This window comes from Saccopteryx bilineata, chromosome 8, assembly GCF_036850765.1.
Source record: "Saccopteryx bilineata isolate mSacBil1 chromosome 8, mSacBil1_pri_phased_curated, whole genome shotgun sequence".
NCBI classification, from domain to species: domain Eukaryota; kingdom Metazoa; phylum Chordata; class Mammalia; order Chiroptera; family Emballonuridae; genus Saccopteryx; species Saccopteryx bilineata.
Window position 1 is genome coordinate 43,787,088 of NC_089497.1, and position 20,796 is coordinate 43,807,883.

At 38.2% G+C, this 20,796-nt stretch overlaps 1 protein-coding gene and 1 non-coding gene across 8 annotated transcripts in view; one reads left to right on the forward strand and one right to left on the reverse strand.

The window, feature by feature from the left end:
• The window catches only part of ZBTB20 (zinc finger and BTB domain containing 20), an 894,540-nt gene that overhangs the window by 505,552 nt on the left and 368,192 nt on the right, over positions 1–20,796 (reverse strand). The window lies entirely within an intron of this gene.
• LOC136312343 (U6 spliceosomal RNA) lies at positions 3,927–4,032 on the forward strand. Its single transcript, XR_010726942.1, has one exon. It is a non-coding gene; the product is annotated as a U6 spliceosomal RNA (small nuclear RNA).

A 20,796-nucleotide genomic window follows, 5' to 3' on the forward strand; every position in this document is an offset into this window, starting at 1 on the left:
AAAATAAAAAAGTGGGCAGTAGGTATAAAATGGTGACTATCCCTGATCTAGTGCAAGAATTAATCACTTTTTAAAACTACTTTTCTGAATGCTTTTGTGTGTGAATCTTTAAAAGGATTCAATAGTGGATTGGAAACTTATTTTCTTTCTGTAAGTGAAAGCTAAGCAATTATGACAGGTAGGTCAAGGAAGAAATATTTCATGGAACAGAAGATGTAACTTTACACAATGTGTTCCCTGGAGAAGTTACCAAAACAAACAAACAAACACAAAAAACAAAAAACCTGGCCCCATAAAGTTTGTTATTGTGTTAAATAGCTTTAAAATCCTACCTCTCCTAATTGTTTTTAACATTTTATTCAGCCAATTATCAACTTAATCTGGGGAAAGAAAAATCAACTTGACTTTTTGACAGCCAAATCAGTCCAACTGGAAAATTCAAATCCTACAAGAACAAGGCATAGGGAAAACTCTGCATGGCAACATGTTGAACTGCCGACAGAAATCCATAGTAACAGTAGTCTTTTTCTTGCTTTCCCAAAATCATTCTCGCTAAAAAAATTAACGGTGGTACAAAAGTATACTTGGACAAAATGAAGAAGTAAAAGAGCTCTTCACTCTTTATGGTAATAGGAAGTGTTTGCTCAAGATAGTCAAAACTATAATTTTTTTCTGTTCTTCACAGAAGTTGGAGATGGCCCTGTCTACACCTCTAAAAATAACTCAATTATACCACTAAATAGAATTACAATGTAATTTCATCTATTTCTATGTTAATTCACAAATCAATTTAATTATTTGTTTTATTTATATCAATAAATTTTAGCATAGATGATCATGTGAAAGTAGAAAACCAAAATGCTGAAAAGGGAGATGAGGAATATTTTTTGAGGGGTATTAATCTCATTATGGTATTAAAAGTGGGGTGGCCTCAAAATAAAGTCTGCTTAAACTTTCTTCTCTGAAGAGTAATTGAAAGGAAAAAGAATAAAAGAAGAAATAGGGGAAAAAGGAGGGAGAAAAGGAGGGAAGAAAAGGAAAGGGTATAACACAAATCACAATCTTGTGAATTACCTGTATTTCTCTCTTAATATCCAAAGTAACCCTTACATCTCAGACATCAGAACCCACCTTATGTAAAACTGTGAAGTGTAGATAACTTTGTCCCATTTCCTCTTTCTTATCTCCCTTTTACCTTGTTTCCTTTTGACCTTCTTAGCCCTTTCTTCAAAGGTTTATTTCTGGTTCCTTTTCCCTGGAGTACTAGAACATTTCTCTTTAATTTTAGTTGTAAACTAAATGTGGTCTTTATTCAAGTTGGATTTCTAGTACCTCATAGTGGCCTACCTTGCCAATCGCTGAATCAAAATGTTGTCATTTACTTGACCAATTTCACTTCGGTTTGTGTCATGCCTTCACTTACCACATTACATTCTTTTATACACTTGTGAAAGACTGGAGATTTTCCTATTTCTTCCCAAGCTAAAATTGCATTTATCTTAGTCCTCCAAGTAAATTATCTCTACTAATATTTTAGTAACTCGATTTCAGGTTCACTCAATTTTATTTCCATTTTCCAGATGGGCTACCACTATGGTTCTAACATGCTTTGTGGAGAATAAAAGGGTGTTGAGGACTGTAAAGCCAGTAGCCATGGCCACCATCACAGCCACCTGGCCCGTGCAGGTTCACATTTGATTCAGGCAGACGGTAATGAAACAATGGAGCCAAGAACTGGTGGGCCATCATCTTTATCCTAGCTTGTACCTGGTGGGCAAGAAATACACACAGTGGGAAAACACTTCCCTTTCTATTCAGGGCTTCCAAAGCCACTGACTTATCCAAGTTTCCTAGAATCAACGTTTCTAGCTCATCAGCCCCATTCACCTCTGTTCCTCATCTCCTTCTCTCTGCACAAACTCTGCACTAACTGGCTTCTCCTTCAGCACTCCACCATCTTGGCTGCTTCTTCTCTCCTCCACGTGGCCTTTCTCTGCTCTCCTTTCTACTGCTAATCTCAGGAACCGAGAGAGAGCAAGCTCCTGGTCTGCCCCATTTTATAGTGTAGAAATTAAAACCTTTCATCTAATATATAAACAAGGAAATCTCTGATACAAAGTCACTTAGGGTGGGAAAGGTTTAGTCTTAAAACTAAGCCTTAGGGTATAACAATCCTGCCTGTGTACAGCCTGTCCCCCACACCCAATGCAAACTATAAGCGAGCAAATCTATATATCATATTTATAAACTTATTTGACCAACAAGGACTAAAACCAGTACCATAAATCAGAAGACCTCCATATTGGTCAGCTTAGTTTTTCCTATGCACTAGTTGTTCTATTTATCAAGTGAGAAAAAAACCACTCATTATTAAGCTCAATGAAATGTATACGGCTAAATATTTACATTCTTAGGAGAAAAACTACCCATGGATTTTGTAAATATTCAAACTGAGTATTTCCTTTTACTTCTAGAGTGAGAAAAAAGAACACTCAGAATACTTTAGGATTATCTAATGGTAATCCATGTGTTGGGCAGATAAAATATATTATGCTCACTTTGTTAAAGATGGTGCTGCCCACGTGGAAGCCTGTCTCCCAGGTGATTGCTTTTGGGCATGATTATATTAATGTGTGTTGGGGGTGAGCTGTGGGCAGGCAGGATCCTTGTAGCCTGGGGCTTGGTTTTAGGACTAAGCCTTTCACACCCTTTTTGATGTGGGGTGGTACACTCTCATGAGGAATCCCATTATGCCTCAGATAGGTGACTTTGTATTAGAGACTTCCCTATTTTGTATATTGGCTTAAAGGTTTTGATTTCTACACTATAAAATGGAGGCAGAACAGGACCTTGCTCTCGGTTCCTGAGATTATTAGCATTAGAGGAGAGAGCAGAGAGGAGAGCAGAAAGAGGCCATGTGGAGTAGGCAGGAGAAGCAGCAAGATGGCAGAGTGCTGAATGCAAAGCCAGTTTTTGCAGCGTTTGTGCAGGGAGAAGGAAGGAGATGGGGAACAGAGGTGAATAAGGCTGGTGAGCTAAAAACCTTTGATTCTAGGAAACTTGGATAAGTCAGTAGCTTTGTGAGCACTGAATGAGTGGGTTTTGGAGCCCCGTATGAATTGTACTTGCCTGCAGGGTGCAAGCTAGGATTAAAGATGATGGCCCACTAGTTTTTGGCTCCGTTCTTTACCGACTATCTGAATCCAATGTGAACCAGCATGGGCTGGGCGGCTGTGATGGTGGCCGTGGCTACTGGCTTTACATTCCACATTTCTCAAATTCATCTGTGGTAGGCAAAGTAATTACACCCCCAAAATGTTCACTCTCTAATCCTCAGAACCTCCATTAGATGGCAAAATGATGCGCTACATGAAAAAGGGACTTTTTATATATAATTAAAGTTATGGACCTAAAATAGAGAGAGAAGCCTAGATTATCCAGGTGTGCCCAATCTAATTCTCTTAAAAGCAGAGGACCTTTTCTAGCTGGAATTTGGCAAAAAAGATGTTGTAGAGGGGAAGTCAGAGAGAGTCCAAGTATGATGATAATTCAAGGCACTCATGCTGGCTCTGAGATATAGGACCCTACATGCGAGAAACTGAGGATGGCCTCCAGTTGCCATCCATCAGTGAAATGGAGATTTTGGTCCCAGAATCAAAAGGATTGAATGAGGTTGTAAGAGGTTTCTTCCCAGAATCCCCAATTAATAACCCAGCTATCTGACATCTTGATTTTGGTCCTATAAAACTGGGACCAGAGAAATTGGTTCAGCCAACCCAAATTTCTGATCTGCAGAATTATGAAATAATAAATTTGTAATGTTATATGCTGATAAGTTTGTGGTCATTGTTATAGTAACAATAGAAAAGTAATACACTATTCCAGTTCAATGGCCAATGAATATAATAGTTTAAAATTACACAGAAGTGCTGCTTCAGCAGCACATATACTAAAATTGGAACGATACAGAGAAGATTAGGATGGCCCCTGCGCAAGGATGACACGCAAATTCGTGAAGCGTTCCATATAAAAAAATAAAAAATAAAATAAAATTACAAAGAAAAGAGTTGGACTAGAAACCACTATTGTAAACCAGAAAGTTCTTGGTACTACAAACACACTTTCTTTATTGATTTTCTTTTTTTTTTTCCAGTCATTTCCACAGAGAGAATGAAATAATACAGAACTGAATGACAAAGATCATGAGGAGTAGAGAGTGTCCTCAACAAGTTGCTTCATAAATACACCTTTCCTCACAGGCAAGAATAATGGTGCTACATTGTTCACATCACCTAAATCCACTGTCTTGAAAATGAAAAAGAAAATTCTAAAAATATTTCAAAGGATTGTACAGATGGATGATAAGGACCATTTAAAAGAAAATAAAAAGGAGACAAAGAAAATCCAAACAATAATATTCAAAATCCACAGATCATATGAATACTAGGGTGTGCTTTCACCACGACACAAGTCGTCTAACCACCATACACTTAAAAGTAAATTATTTGCAAAACTACAATTAATTATTTTTATATGGCATCATCAGAGCTATCTTTCAAATATATCTTTCAAAATGAATTTTCTTTCTTATTCACATTTTTTTTACAAAGCCAGATCATGGCCTCAAAAGAACAAAAGACTATTGGAAGAAAGACACGATTTCCAGTGATTTTTTTTCCAGCATGTAAGATTAAGAGAACTTGACCTTTGAAAAATTACTCAACTTCAGAACCTAAAACTTTCTGAGATAAAACAAATACTTTTGTAATCAACTTGAAATGATTCTTGCATTAAAGGGTAAATTGTCAGCAGGTTATATATATTCTGTTTTATAATTATATCACAGTATGAAATAGTACAAAAGAATATAGAAGGAAAAACAAAGTGATTAAAAATTCTTGTAGAAATAGGATAAACGCAGTTATTTTTATTTCTCTGTAGATATAGGAACTACACTGAGGTAAAAATTGCTAACACCACAACTTGCAGCTTTCCTTTTGTATTCTATAAGGCCAAAACAGGAGACATAGGTCGACCAAACTGGTTAAGAGCAGTGTGTAATGGAGAAGGCCACTTGAGAAAAAAAACACGAACCTTTCTCATCTTTTGAACACCAACTCTGCTTCCTACAGGTTCCTGGTAACTGATTAAAAACTTTGGTCATTTTATAAAGGAATACCATAATTTTAAGGGGCTCTGAGGTTCAGGCAAAGCAAATTAGTCCCCATTTTATGTCTGTCCCAATTTAATTTTTCTAAAGGGGGTAGATAATAATAAATCCCACCAATCCTCTTTTTTTTCAGGGCTATTCTGATACTAAGTAAACCAAGAACATTTTAAAATGTAATCTCATAAAAATCGGGATTGCTTAACCTTCTCTCCCTCTTTAAAAAATAAGAAAGGCATGATGTTCTTTTTTTCATTAATTAATTCATTTTAGACAATTCCTTAAATTTTTATTTTAATAAATTTTTGTGTGGGTGCATTAATTACTTTCAAAGACGCTTTACAACTGTTACCTATTAAAAGCCTTTGTTAGTGAATAAAAAAAAAAGAAAAAAAGAAAAACTTCCAGCATGCCCCCTCCCTTCTCTATTCTGAGCAGGTCCTTGCTATCAACTGCTGGAGTATGCTCGCTTTGCACCTAGAGCTATAATTATTTTTGCTTTAATTTTACAAAACCTTTTGTTCCATTCCCACGAGCCCACCTGATCCTTATATTATACTTGCTCTATTAAAACACTCATGCAGAACAAAGCATGGCTGTACTGATTCATAAGTAACTTTTTTTTTCTCAGTAAAATGCCACTGGCTAGGGTTCGAGACGTAGTCCTGGGCTTCACCTTCCTCTGCCAATATTCCCATGTAAGAGCAAAAAAATATGTTGTTTCAGTGTGTATTCTTGCCCAACATCCTTTCTTTGCACCAGTTTTAGGTGTTTTTTGAAAAATATTTTGTTACACTTAATTTTACTCTGCTAAATTCATAAGTAATATAATGTTGAATATGGTAGGTATATTAAAGGAAAGTAATCATGTTGAAGTTTCTTTTATTCTTACAGTTCAGATCTTTTTAAAATTACTTTTGTTGACTTCCTTAATGTTCCTTCTTTATCCTTACTCCACCCCTTTTCCTTGAGATCTTGCAACACATGTGGGCTTTTGGCAGAAGAAAATTGCAGTGACTCATCAAGAGAATTGTTTGTTTGCTATGAGGAGCACCCCGAGGACCCTCCGGGCTGCACACGGAGCCCTTTGATCCTAGGAAACTTATTTCTTCCAGATGTTTTCCCCACAGCCACCTTTCTGCAATGTCCCTCTTCATTATGTAGCATAAGAAGAAACTCTCAAGACCCACTGCTTTGGCATACAGTTTTCTTAAATGGAGTGTGACAGGGAGTTGACAGTTGATTCAGCCAATGGGTTCTCCCTTGCCTTAGGCACAATGATAGAGAAAGGTTAACAGTGAGGAAAAGAGTCCTGGGTTTCTTCAGACAAGTGTCCTCAGAATTAAGATAGAAATTATGTGAGCCAAGCCAAAGAAAATATACAAATCTGCAGACCATTGCTCATGGACAAGCCTACAATCCTATGAAGTCTTCATGCTTGAATCTGTTATGTCACTTGTCTAGTTGTTCCATCTAAAGTACAAAGAGTGCAAAGAGTGGACAGGAAAGTAAAGTCTTTGGACATTTCTCATATTTTCTTGGTTTCATTGAGGGTGCTAGTAGAAATGACAAGTAAGGGCAGGGCAGAGGGAGAGTAGATGCACAGGTTCAAGAGGTGTACTAAGCTGACCACTATTCCCTCCAAATGGGATCTACGTCCTGATCACTGGAATCTATGAATGTTTGTTACATGACATGACAGAAAATGATTTTGCAGATGCGATTAAGAACTTTGAGATGAGGTGATTATCCTGGATTATCTAGATAGGCCATAAATGTAATCATATGTATCCTTATAAGAAAGAGATTTCAGACACTTAAGGAAAAGTCAACGTGACCGTGGAAGCAGAGATAGAAGTGATACAGCCACAAGCCAAGAAATACTGGCAGTCACCAGAAGCTAAAAAGGCAAGGAAACACATTCTGCCCTAGAGCCTCCAGAACAAACATAGTCCTGACAACAGTTTGATTTTAGTCCAGTGGCACTGATTCTAAATGTCTGGCCTAAAGAATTATGAGAAAATAAATTTCTGATGTTTTAAGTCAACAAGTCTGTAGTAATTGTTTAAAGCATCCATGGGAAACTAATAAAATTATGTTCCACGACCCCACTGTTCAGCATGTTTCTAAAATCACGAGTCCCAGGTTGGTGGAATGGAAAAGAAGAGTGGAAAATTGCTTGCCAAAATTAAGACAAAAGTTCTTTGTGGATGTAAAGACAGTATCCACGGCCACAATCACAGCCGTCTGGCCCATGCAGGTTCGCATTAGATTCGAACAGACGGTAAAGAAACAACGAAGCTAAGAACTAGTGGGCCATTAGCTTTAATCCTAGCTTACACCTGGTGGGCAAGAAATACACACAGTAGGAAAACACTTCCCTTTCCATTCAGGGCTTCCAAAGCCACTGACTTATCCGAGTTTCCTAGAATCAACGTTTCTAGCTCATCAGCCCCATTCACCTCTGTTCCCCATCTTCTTCTCTCTGCACAAACTGGCTTCTCCTTCAGCACTCCACCATCTTGGCTGCTTCTCCTGGCCTCCTCCATGTGGCCTTTCTCTGCTCTATCCTCTGCTCTCCTCTCTAATGCTAATCTCAGGAACCAAGAGAAAGCAAGCTCCCTGTCTGCCCCACTTTATAGCATAGAAACCAAAACCTTTAATCCAATATACAAACAAGGAAGTCTCTGATACAAAGTCACTTATCTGAGGCATAATGGGATGCCTCATGAGCGTGCACCACCCTACATCAAAAAGGGTGGGATGAGATGACGTCAGAGTAATGGCGGAGTAGGAAGCGATACCGATAAATCTCCCCCAAAACTCAACAAGATCTTCAACCAGAAACAGAAAAAGCTATACTTGGAGCCTCCAGATGCTTCACAATACACCCGAAGGTATGGTCGAGTGAAAAATTGGCTAAATATATAACCAAATCCTGAAGGAAATAGGGAGTAAGAAATGCTCCGCCTTCCTCACTAACCTAAACAGGGCGGCTTTCTCTGGTAACTGTGAATATAGAAACTGAGGTGAGCAAAGGGGGTGAATACATCCAGGCCGCGCACAAAAGGCCGAACCAGGCTGTGGCACGGAGATCCTAGCGGAGGAAAATCTGTTCCTGTGGCAAGCCGAGCAATACAAGCTAACACTCGCGCCAAACCCAAAGAAAGAAAGACAAGCGGGGCAGCCATTTTACCCGTTCTCCTGGTTGGTGCGCAGTTAGTGGGCGAGAGATCTCTTCCTAAGCCCCAGAAGTGGGTGTCCGTGTTGCCCCACAGAGAGGCAGGGTCAGAGGCCTTTCTGTGGGCTGAAAGCAGAATCTCTGGGCAGCCCCAGCGCCCTGGGAAAGCCGCGCACGGGAGGGAGCGAGAACTAATTCCAATGGTGGAAATTTTCCGTGCTGGTGAGGGTTTCACTCAGGGAAACGTGGCCGGCCTCATATCCTGGTGTGCGCGCTCAGATAGGTAGTGAGCGATTCCTCCGAGTGCCTCGGCAGGGCGCGCCCGTGTTATCGCACAGAGGGGCAGAGTCAGGGGCCTTTGTGTGGGCAAAAGCGGAATCTCGGGCCGCCCCAGCGCCTTGCAAAAGCCGCGCACGGGGACGGAGCGAGAGCGAATTCCAGCGCTGCAAATTTCCATGCGGTTGGGGGTTTCACTCAGAGCGTGAGACTACTGGCTGGATATCCTGGTCTGCGCGCGCAGATAGTGAATGAGAGTTTCCTCCAAGCACCCCGGAAGTGGGTGCTCGCCTGTGTTACCGGACAGAGTGGCAGAGCCAGAGGTCTTTGAGTGGGCGGAAAGCCCGCCTGATTATGCTAGCAGCTCTGACTGACTGAGCCTTACCCAGAGCCCTGTGCTCAGTGGAAATAGAGTGGGGAGTTGCCAGCTCTTTGAACCTCTTACTATCCAGGCAGAGGCAGCAACAACCCCATAGCTGGATTATCAGGCTACTAATTGAGGAAGGAAAGACTAGGAGAAAGGCTCCAGGAACACGGACTCTCTCACTGTCGGAGCCTATGAAAGCTAATGAGCCTTGACTCCCAACGAGACTAAAGCACAATACATGACATTGCCATAGAGACTTATCAACTGCAAACCTCTACCTGAGCGTGCCAAAGGGGCAGAACCTGGGGTACAGAGTCACCGACCAGGAAGAGGGAGAGAAAAGAAAAAACAAGAAGATAACCTCTCAAAATCAAGAATAATCTGCAGACTTTATAACCTATCCCATTTTATTATATTTGTTCGTTTGTTTCTCTTATCTTCATTCTTGATACTTTTTTTCCTCCTCCAATTTGGCCGATTAACTCTCTGCCGGTCTTACTCTCTCCTCTCCTTGAACTACACTACCCATAAGTGTTACATCTCCCATTATCTTTTTTCTCCTCTTCCTTTCTCTCTATGAGGGTTGCACTCCAAAACCCTTAACTCTCTCTCTCTCCTTTCTTTTTTCTTCTTTTACTGGTTCCCTCTTTTTTTCTCTCTCTCTCTTTCTTTTCTCCCTCTATATTAGTTTCTTCCTTTCTCCTTTACATCTCCTCTCATTCAAACCTCAATAACAAACAAATTATCTTATCTGGGACTCAAACTTATGTTTGTGGCATTTTGGGGGTTTTTTACTTCACCTTTTTAACTCACTAGCAGTGCTCCCATCCCTGGCTCTCCATATTATCTAGTTCCTGTTCCACTAAATACAATAGTAATTTTTTAATTTGTCCCCCCATTTTTCCGTTTTCCTCTTATTCCTCTCATCATAACTCTTAGACAACACCAACACCTAAAAGCAAATCATTTTATTCTTGACCCAAATTTTTTCCTTATTTGCTTTCTGTGGGTCCATACCGCCCCCCCCTTTTTTTTTTCCTTTTTTTTTTTCTTTTTTTTTTTTTTTTTTGCCCCTTTATTACTTTTCCCCAATTCAGGACCTCCATCACAGGCATTGTTTGTTATAATTCACAGTTCACCACAAGATTTTCTCAAGAAAAAGGGGAGAGAGGAAAAAAGGAGGGGGGGAATAATTTCCTTTTTTAAAAAATTATTATTTTATTTTTCTTTATTTCATTATTAATTTTTTTTAAAAAAAAACAACTCTTTTTGATTTTTTATTTTTTTTAACTTTTTATTCTTTATTAAATCTCATTAATACTATCAACAAAACCACCCTCAGATGCCATTAAGGAAGAGAAAATCGAATATCATGGATACAAAAGAAAGAGAGGTAACACAGCTAGATGAGGAAAAATCTATGGAGAAAAAATTTAATATATTGGAAACCTTGGAGCTAAATGACAGAGAATTCAAGATAGAAATCCTAAAAATCCTCCGAGATATACAAGAAAACACAGAAAGGCAATTTAGGGAGCTCAGAAAACAACTCAAAGAACACAAAGAATATATGTCCAAAGAAATTGAAACTATAAAAACAAATCAAACAGAGATGAAAAACTCAATTCACGAGCTGAAAAACGAAGTAACAAGCTTAGCTAATAGAACAGGTCAGATAGAAGAGAGGATTAGTGAAATAGAAGACAAGCAACTTGAGGCACAACAGAGAGAAGAAGAAAGAGACTCAAAAATTAAAAAAAATGAGATAGCCCTACAAGAATTATCTGACTCCATCAAAAAGAATAACATAAGAATAATAGGTATATCAGAGGGAGAAGAGAGAGAAAATGGAATGGAGAACATACTCAAACAAATAATAGATGAGAACTTCCCAAGCCTGTGGAAAGAACTAAAGCCCCAAATTCAAGAAGCAAACAGAACTCCGAGTTTTCTTAACCCCAACAAACCTACTCCAAGGCATATCATAATGACATTGACACAAACCAACAGCAAAGAAAAAATTCTCAAGGCAGCCAGAGAAAAGAAGAATACAACATATAAAGGAAGGCCCATTAGATTATCATCAGATTTCTCAGCAGAAACTCTACAAGCTAGAAGAGAGTGGACCCCAATATTTAAAGTCCTGAAAGAGAGGAACTTTCAGCCACGAATACTATACCCATCAAAGCTATCCTTCAAATATGAAGGAGAAATAAAAACATTCACAGATACAGAAAAGATGAGGGAATTTATCATCAGAAAACCCCACTCCAGGAATTACTAAAGGGGGTTCTCCAATCAGATACAAAGAACAAAAAAAAAACAAAGCCACAAGTAAAAGCTCCAAGAAGAACACAATAAAACCAAATTTAAACTGTGACAACAACAAAAAGAAAGAGGGGGAGAAGATGGAGATTAACAGTGGCAAAGGATGATGGAGTGCAAAAGTACTCACAAAATAGTTCGCTACAATGAACAGGGTAGGGACCCTTTTCATTACTCAAAGGTAACCACCATTGAAAAAACCACCACAGAAGCACATGAGATAAAAAAGATAGCAACAGAGGAAAGATGTATGGAATACAACCAAATAAAAACAAAAGATAGAAAAACGAAAGAGAAGGATCAAACAAGACACAAAACTAACAGAAAGCAAGATATAAAATGGCAATAGGGAACTCACAAGTATCAATAATTACACTAAATGTAAACGGATTAAACTCACCAATAAAAAGGCACAGAGTAGCAGGATGGATTAAAAAAGAAAATCCAACTGTATGCTGCCTACAGGAAACTCATCTAAGTAACAAGGATAAAAACAAATTCAAAGTGAAAGGCTGGAAAACAATACTCCAAGCAAATAACATCCAAAAAAAGCAGGTGTAGCAATACTCATATCGGATAATGCTGACTACAAGACAGGAAAAGTACTCAGAGATAAAAATGGCCATTTCATAATGGCTAAGGGGACACTGAATCAAGAAGACATAACAATTCTTAATATATATGCACCAAACCAAGGAGCACCAAAATATATAAGACAGCTACTTATTGACCTTAAAACAAAAACTGACAAAAATACAATCATACTTGGAGACCTCAATACACCGCTGACGGCTCTAGATCGGTCATCCAAACAGAGAATCAACAAAGACATAGTGGCCTTAAACAAAACACTAGAGCACCTGGATATGATAGACATCTACAGGACATTTCATCCCAAAGTGACTGAGTATACATTTTTCTCCAGTGTACATGGATCATTCTCAAGAATTGACCATATGTTGGGCCACAAAAACAACATCAGCAAATTCAGAAAAATTGAAGTTGTACCAAGCATATTTTCTGATCATAAAGCCTTGAAACTAGAATTCAACTGCAAAAAAGAGGAAAAAAATCCCACAAAAATGTGGAAACTAAACAACATACTTTTAAAAAATGAATGGGTCAAAGAAGAAATAAGTGCAGAGATCAAAAGATTTATACAGACTAATGAAAATGACAATACGACATATCAGAATCTATGGGATGCAGCAAAAGCAGTGATAAGAGGGAAGTTCATATCACTTCAGGCATATATGAACAAACAAGAGAGAGCCCAAGTGAACCACTTAACTTCCCACCTTAAGGAACTAGAAAAAGAAGAACAAAGACAACCCAAAACCAGCCGAAGAAAGGAGATAATAAAAATCAGAGCAGAAATAAATGAATTAGAGAACAGAAAAACTATAGAAAAAATTAATAGAACAAGGAGCTGGTTATTTGAAAAGATCAATAAAATTGACAAACCCTTGGCAAGACTTACCAAGGAAAAAAGAGAAAGAACTCATATAAACAAAATCCAAAATGAAAGAGGGGAAATCACCACAGACACCATAGGTATACAAAGAATTATTGTAGAATACTATGAAAAACTTTATGCCACTAAATTCAACAACCTAGAAGAAATGGATAAATTCCTAGAAAAATACAACCTTCCTAGACTGAGTCAAGAAGAAGCAGAAAGCCTAAACAGACCTATCAGTAGAGAAGAAATAGAAAAAACCATTAAAAACCTCCCCAAAAATAAAAGTCCAGGCCCTGACGGCTATACCAGCGAATTTTATCAAACATTCAAAGAAGACTTGGTTCCTATTCTACTCAAAGTCTTCCAAAAAATTGAAGAAGAAGCAATACTTCCAAACACATTTTATGAGGCCAACATAACCCTCATACCAAAACCAGGCAAGGATGGCACAAAAAAAGAAAACTACAGACCAATATCTCTAATGAATACAGATGCTAAAATACTAAACAAAATACTAGCAAATCGAATACAACAACATATTAAAAAAATAATACATCATGATCAAGTGGGATTCATCCCAGAATCTCAAGGATGGTTCAACATACGTAAAACGGTTAACGTAATACACCATATCAACAAAACAAAGAACAAAAACCACATGATCTTATCAATAGATGCAGAAAAGGCTTTCGATAAAATACAACACAATTTTATGTTTAAGACTCTCAACAAAATGGGTATAGAAGGAAAATATCTCAACATGATAAAGGCCATATATGATAAACCATCAGCTAACATCATGTTAAATGGCACTAAACTGAAGGCTTTCCCCCTTAAATCAGGAACAAGACAGGGTTGTCCACTCTTTCCACTCTTATTTAATGTGGTACTAGAGGTTCTCGCCACAGCAATCAGACAAGACAAAGAAATAAAAGGCATCCATATCGGAAAAGAAGAAGTAAAGGTATCACTTTTTGCAGATGATATGATCCTATACATCGAAAACCCCAAAGAATCCACAAAAAGACTACTAGAAACAATAAGCCAATACAGTAAGGTCGCAGGATACAAAATTAACATTCAGAAGTCAATAGCCTTTCTATATGCCAACAATGAAACAACTGAGAAGGAACTCAAAAGAATAATCCCCTTCACGATTGCAACAAAAAAAATAAAATACTTAGGAATAAACATAACAAAGAATGTAAAGGACTTATATAATGAAAACTATAAACCATTGTTAAGGGAAATTGAAAAAGATATAATGAGATGGAAGAATATACCTTGTTCTTGGCTAGGAAGAATAAATATAATCAAGATGGCTATATTACCCAAAGCAATATACAAATTCAATGCAATTCCCATCAAACTTCCAATGACGTTTTTTAAAGAAATAGAGCAAAAAATCATCAGATTTATATGGAACTATAAAAAACCCCGAATAGCCAAAGCAATCCTAAAGAAAAAGAATGAAGCTGGGGGCATTACAATACCTGACTTCAAACTCTATTATAGGGCCACGACAATCAAAACAGCATGGTATTGGCAGAAAAATAGACACTCAGACCAATGGAACAGAATAGAAAGTCCAGAAATAAAACCACATATATATAGTCAAATAATTTTTGATAAAGGGGCCAACAACACACAATGGAGAAAAGAAAGCCTCTTCAATAAATGGTGCTGGGAAAACTGGAAAGCCACATGCAAAAGAATGAAACTGGACTACAGTTTGTCCCCCTGTACTAAAATTAACTCAAAATGGATCAAAGATCTAAACATAAGACCTGAAACAATTAAGTACATAGAAGAAGACATAGGTACTCAACTCATGGACCTGGGTTTTAAAGAGCATTTTATGAATTTGACTCCAATGGCAAGAGAAGTGAAGGCAAAAATTAATGAATGGGACTACATCAGACTAAGAAGTTTTTGCTCAGCAAGAGAAACTGATAACAAAATAAACAGACAGCCAACTAAATGGGAAATGATATTTTCAAACAACAGCTCAGATAAGGGCCTAATATCCAAAATATACAAAGAACTCATAAAACTCAACAACAAACAAACAAACAATCCCATAAAAAAATGGGAAGAGGATATGAACAGACACTTCTCCCAGGAAGAAATACAAATGGCCAACAGATATATGAAAAGATGCTCATCTTCTTTAGCTATTAGAGAAATGCAAATCAAAACGGCAATGAGATACCACCTCACACCTGTTCGATTAGCTATTATTAGCAAGACAGGTAATAGCAAATGTTGGAGAGGCTGTGGAGAAAACGGAACCCTCATACACTGTTGGTGGGAATGTAAAGTAGTACAACCATTATGGAAGAAAGTATGGTGGTTCCTCAAAAAACTGAAAATAGAACTACCTTATGACCCAGCAATCCCTCTACTGGGTATATACCCCCAAAACTCAGAAACATTGATACGTAAAGACACATGCAGCCCCATGTTTATTGCAGCATTGTTCACAGTGGCCAGGACATGGAAACAACCAAAAAGCCCGTCAATAGATGACTGGATAAAGAAGATGTGGCACATATACACTATGGAATACTACTCAGCCATAAGAAATGATGACATCGGAACATTTACAGCAAAATGGTGGGATCTAGATAACATGATACGAAGCGAAATAAGTAAATCAGAAAAAACCAGGAACTGCATTATTCCATACGTAGGTGGGACATAAAAGTGAAACTAAGAGACATTGATAAGAGTGTGGTGGTTACGGGGGTGAGGGGGGAATGGGAGAGGGAAAGGGGGATGGGGAGGGGCACAAAGAAAACAAGATAGAAGGTGACAGAGGACAATCTGACTTTGGGTGACGGGTATGCATCATAATTGAACGACAAGATACCCTGGTCTTGTTATCTTTGAATATATGTATCCTGATTTATTGATGTCACCCCATTAAAAAAATAAAATTATTTTTAAAAAAAAAGAAAAAAAAAAAAGGGTGGGAAAGGCTTAGTCTTAAAACTCAGCCTTAGGCTATAAGGATCCTGCCTGCTTACAGCCTGTTCCCCCATATCCAATGCAAACTATAAGTGAGCAAACATATATATCATATTTACAAACTTATTTGACCAACAGTGGAGATGCAGGAGTTCCTATAAAACTTGTTATCTAGGCCCTGGCCGGTTGGCTCAGCGGTAGAGCATCAGCCTGGCGTGCGGGGGACCCAGGTTCAATTCCCGGCTGGGGCACATGGGAGAGGTGCCCATTTGCTTCTCCGCCCCCCCTTCCTCTCTGTCTCTCTCTTCCCCTTCCACGGCCGGGGCTCCACTGAAGCAGGGATGGCCCGGGCGCTGGGGATGGCTCCTTGGCCTCTGCCCCAGGCGCTGGAGTGGCTCTGGTTGCGGCAGAGCAACGCCCCGGAGGGGCAGAGCATCATCCCCTGGTGGGCAGAGCGTCGTCCCGGGTGGGCGTGCCGGGTGGATCCCGGTCGGGTGCATGCGGGAGTCTGTCTGACTGTCTCTCCCCGTTTCCAGCTTCAGAAAAATAAAGTTAAAAACAAAACAAAACAAAAAAACTTGTTATCTACAGCAAGATGAGAATGAAAATACATAGGGTGAAGAGAGTTCAGGAGGATATTGAATAGATTATACAGATTGTGCATGGAAATGCTCTAATTTTCTAAGACTAGTTTGCATATCTTATCAAACAGGACAAATCTATCATTATTTTCCCTTTGAAATAAATGTTTACGTATGATGTATTGCTAGTCATTTTCCCCTAAATTAATTGTTAGTACAATAAAATTTAGTGACAATTAACAATATATTTGAACATATAGACCATGCTATGAAAGTGAAGATCCTCTGTCCTCACTTGAGGGAACTTCTCAACAGCTATTCAAGGACAACTAATTTTGAAAGATAAACCCAAAGATAATTTGGTACCTCAACCCAAAAATTCTTAAATAAATGAAATAAATGTATTAAACAATAACTTAAATCTGGAAAAGTCCAATAGCAAAATGACTATTATGTGATCAAACTGCCTAGTTTATCACTTTATCTAGTTCATAACTAAAAATCTATAGTAGCCACATTATCAAAAAAATAAGGAAGACTTCTCAGTTTCCATAATTCTTTTTAGCTATTGGGCTTTTCAACAACCAAACCATTAATTTACATGATCATCATGAGGTCGGTAGACCTAGACCAGTTGTCCCCAACCTTTTTTGGGCCACAGACCGGTTTAATGTCAGAAAATATTTCCACGGACTGGCCTTTAGGGTGGGACGGATAAATGTATCACGTGACCGAGACAAGCGTCAAGAGTGAGTCTTAGCCAGATGTAACAGAGAGAATCTGGTCATTTTTTAAAAATAAAACATCGTTTAGACTTAAATATAAATAAAACAGAAATAATGTAAGTTATTTATTCTTTCTCTGCGGACCGGTACCAAATGGCCCACGGACCGGTACCAGTCAGCGGCCCGGGAGTTGGGGACTACTGACCTAGACCACTTATACAGATGAAGAAATGAAGTTCTGTAGAACCAAAAGCGATTCTGCATTAATTAGCAAGTAAGAAGAACAGAGAAAATCAAGTATGCTGACTTAATTCTCTAGAAATTGAGTCTACTTTTGAAAAGTAAATAAAAACTGAGTTTTCCTTTTGAAGACACACTCCAATGACCGGTTATGTACAAGATGGTCATTTACTTTTTGCTACTTTTATATTATTAACACTGAACATTCATTTTTTTCCTTAATCAAAGGCTTCAGAAAAAGTAAGACACATACATTAAATTTATTTTATTTTATTGATTTTATAGAGAGAAGAAGGGAGAGAGAGATAGGAACATAGATTTTTCCTGCATGTGCTCTTACTGTGGGTCAAACAGGCAACCTCTTCACTTACGGATGACATTGTAACGAGCTGAGCTATCCAGCCAAGGTAACACTAAATATTCATTTGACACAGGTTTAATAGCAGAAATAACACAATACTCTATTTTTAACAAAATAAACAAATGAGAAACTGATGATCAGGGCATTCAAATTACCAAGAGGCTAAAGAACTGGTAGTTATCCCCATGCACCTACATTGAGAAAAGCAAGTATAAGAATCTTAGTGTACTGCCTTTTCCATTTGCCACTACTACCAGCAGTATCCTACCTAAGGCCAATCAACGTCTCAGGACTTCAGAGATTCACTATCTAAAGTGAAGAGCAGTCGGTGTAAAGTCCACCTGCACCATCCAGTGTCTCATTGTTTTATTTGCTTTACCATGTACACCTTATCTTTGGAAGACAGAGTACATATCTTTGAGTGTGGTATAGGTTTTAACAGTTCATATAATTACAGTTTTCTTTACTCATTTATTAGCCCTTCCAACAACCTGGAAGCCAATTGTTAATGTTCCCATTTATTTACCATCCCACCTGTTCCTATGAGTTTCCAGATAGCAGAGAACATGTTTTTCTTCTAACTAGCTCCTCTTAGCTTTAAAACACCAAGTAAGGTTTTGAGTAACTATTTGATGTAAAATTCAAGACACAGGAGAGTGGGTGGCCAGTATAAGTGGGAATTGGCCCATTTAGTGTTGCAAGTGTTGTAATAAAATATTGAGTGCTGAAGAGATAAAACACACAATACTTTTTAAAAATCATAATACAGCAGTGCCTTACTTTCTTTAGCATAGATTATGATCCTGAATCTAATAATCTGTTCCATAACAAATATGCTATACCAGAAAAATATGAGAATTAGTTTAGTGTGCTGTGAGGGAAATATGGTTAAGATGAATGGGGCTTTAAAAATTAAGAATCAAGGACATTTGAAAAGATATAATATATACTTTGGTACCTTTCAAATGAACAAGGACTTGTCTCTAGCATTTTAGTTATCATGTTTCTGGGACTTGCATTGAGCAAAGTCCCAAATTATCAGTTACTTAGTATAAATTTTAAAATAAACACCCCTTAATTGTGCACTTAGATCTTTGAGTAACTATATACAGCCCCTTCCACACAGGCAAATTACAAAGACAAAAATATGTAAAGTTAATATTTTTTTCTGCCTGACAAGGCAGTGGTGCAGTGGATAGGGTGTAAGCCTGGGACACTGAGAACCCAGGTTCAAAACCCCGAGGTAGCCAGCTTGAGCACGGGCTCATTCAGCTTGAGCACAGGGTCGTGGGCTTGAGCGTGGAATCATCGACATGACCTCATGGTATTTGTCTTGAGCCCAAAGGTCGCTGGTTTGAGCAAGGGTCACTAGCTCACCTGGAGTCCCCACCCCACCCCACCCTCGTCAAGGCACATATGAGAAAGCAATCAATGAACAACTAAGGTGCTACAACTATGAGTTGATGCTTCTCATCTCTCTCCTTTCCTGTCTGTCTGGTCCAGTCTCTCTCTCTCACCATATATATATGATGGTTATAGAGTACTGTATGTATTTTTTCTTAATAAAATGGTACCTTCATTAAATATATAGCTAGGTCATTTTGTCACAGGGACTTTAAAATAATCTAATACAATCTCTCATTCTACAGATAAAAAAAATGTGTGTTTTAAGAAAGCCTACTTTAAGATTTGCATAGAGATAAAATGGCACTTATATGAAGAAAGAACCAGAAAAGGATTTAATGGTAGAAGGCTGGTGCAGGAGAAAGGAAAAATAAAGGAGAAAGGCTTGTTCAGTGGAGGCAGAGCACTAAACTGGGATGTATTCTCTAGTACGCATCCATGTCTTTGCTGAAGACTGGCTTAAATATTATAAAGAGGAGAGCATCCCCCCCCTTTTTTTGAGACTTGCTTAGATTATTAACAGATAAACAGTTTAGACAGATTTACCTCTAGGAATCACATGTCATATCACCTCTTACTTCCCCAATTTGCATATGCAAATTAAAGGGAAACACAATGGCTATTATTAAGATCTCTTTTAAAATAAAGATTATTTCTTTAAAAAAAAAAAGAGAAAATGTGAATACTTTCAGATTTATATAAATATAAATCAAAATTTGGAAAGTTGCCTGACCAGGCGGTGGTGCAGTAGATAGAGCGTCAGACTGGGATGTGGAGGACCCAGGTTTGAGACCCCGAGGTCACTAGCTTGAATGCAGACTCATCTGGTTTGAGCAAAGCTCACCAGCTTGGACCCAAGGTCTCTGGCTTGAGCAAGGGGTTACTCGGTCTGCTGTAGCCCCACGGTTAAGGCACATATGAGAAAGCAATCAATGAACAACTAAGGTGTCACAACACGCAACGAAAAACTAATGATTGATGCTTCTCATCTCTCCATTCCTGTCTGTCTGTCCCTGTCTATCCCTCTCTCTGACTCTCTCTGTAAAAAAAAAAAAAAGGAAAGTTGCCTCTAAAGAGTATATAAACGTGTAAAAGTACAGGCTATGGAATCAGACTTCTTGGGACTGAAACTTGGCTCTGTCACCTACTTGACATTGGGTAACTTTATTCCTCTCTGAGCCTCAGTTTTCTCACCAGTAAAGTTAGGACAATAGTGACTATAAAAGTGCTATAGTGAGGATAGAATGGTGGAATTTTACATACAAATCTCTTAGTACTGGGACTGGCACATAGTAATTATTCAATAAATGCTAGCTGTTGCTACTAATATGTACAAGCCTGTTAAACATTTTCAGGGGTAAGGATATAAATATAAACATCTCATTATTGATACTTGTTTTAGTATTCTTTCAATTTGTTGCCTAGATTAATTCATGCCAATATTTCATCTCATTATGAATGATGAAATAGCATGAAAAAAGCCTCAGTTTGGTTTTCTGAGATGTGTTTATCATCCTTTTAAAAGGAATAAACTAAGAGATAGCACTCAGTTCTGGCTAATAGCAACTGAGATGGCATGCTTAAAAGGCAAAGGAGCAACAGAGGGAACCGAGAGCTTTAATAGAATGCATTATCTTCTGATTTGGGGAAACATAAAAGAACATTTCAGAGGGAAAGTACATGCTGACTCTTCAGCAAGAAAATGCCCCCCTTATATAAACCCAGAGTATCTTATTC